The following is a 1,487-nucleotide window of genomic DNA, read 5'->3' as shown; positions in this document are numbered from 1 at the left end:
ATGATGAGATGTGATGAGATGAGATGTGATGAGATGTGATATGATGAGATGTGATGAGATGAGATGTGATGAGATGTGATGAGATGCGATAGCGCTCCTTCACACGCTTGGGGTGGAGGAGCCGGTCACCGAAGGACCTGCAATAGGGCTCCTTCACACGCTTGGGGTAGAGGAGCGGGTCACTGAAGGAACTGCCCAGTGCTGCCAGAGTCTCCCGCATGGGGTAGCTTGTTTGGCATCCTCCTTTCTCTCACCACCTGCACTGGTTCTAGAGGAGTTCCCAGGACCGAGCCGGCCCTCCTGACCAGTTTGTCCAGTTTCTTCCTGTCTGCAGTGGAGACGCTGCCGCCCCAGCAGACCACTCCATAGAAGGTGGCTGATGCCACCACTGTGTCAGAAAAGGTCCTCAGGAGTGGCCCCTGCACTCCAAATGACCTCAGTCTCCTGAGCAGGTGGAGTCTGCTCTGTCCCTTCCTGTAAAGTGCAGCTGTGTTGTCTGACCGGTCCAGTTTACAGTTAAGGTGCACACCCAGGTACTTATAGGAGTCCACTCTTTCAGTGTCCGTTCCCTGGATGTTCACTGCTGGAGGGGGATGTGTGCGCCTGCGGAAATCCACCACCAGTTCTTTGGTCTTCCCTGCATTGATCTGTAGGTGATTCCGCAGACACCAGTCCACAAAGTCCTGAATCAGTTCTCTGTTCTCTCCGTCTCTCCGATCGCTGAGTCATCAGAGAACTTCTGTAGGTGGCAGTTGGGTGAGTTGTACATGAAGTCTGCAGTGTACAGGGTGAAGAGGAACGGTGCTAACACCGTCCCCTGTGGGGCCCCTGTGTTACAGACCACCATGTCGGACACACAGGCTGTATGGTGTTGTGATTCTCACAGTGCCCCCAGGCTTCTCCGGGTGAGAAAGAGCTCCATGCAGCAGGTGGATGATGGCGTCACCCACCCGATGGCAGGCTGGTAGGCAAACTGAAGTGGGTCCATAGATGAGCTCACCATAGGGCGGAGTTGTCTAAGGACCAGCCTCTCCAGTGTATATAGAATCATATACAACACATTCTCAGTCTGAAGAACCATTTCACCATGCAAAGTATCATATAAGCATCCAAATGGTTCTAAATATGCTTAAATGATTCTCTGCATGATGAAAATGATGATGAAAGCAACATTGGAACGTTGTAGAACATTCTCATGTTAGAGAACCCTCTAACATAATTCTCTGTTCTCGATAAACACGTTAAAGTTTCAGTTAAAGTCGTAACACTAACGTTCTACAATGTACATAATTCTACTTTTCAGTTAAAAAATCAGAACATTGAGCGTTCTACATCATGTACTTCTGCACTCCTAATAAAGATGGTTCTCCAGCGGTTCCTCAGTAAGGAAAACGTTTCCAAATAGAACAATGGACACTGCATGATTAAATGGTTCTCTGCATGGTGAAACGGTTCTCCAGTTTGATGGAGAATGTGTTGGTTCTATG

This window comes from Pygocentrus nattereri, chromosome 4 (genome assembly GCF_015220715.1).
Source record: "Pygocentrus nattereri isolate fPygNat1 chromosome 4, fPygNat1.pri, whole genome shotgun sequence".
NCBI lineage: Eukaryota > Metazoa > Chordata > Actinopteri > Characiformes > Serrasalmidae > Pygocentrus > Pygocentrus nattereri.
This window is presented reverse-complemented; position numbering follows the sequence as displayed.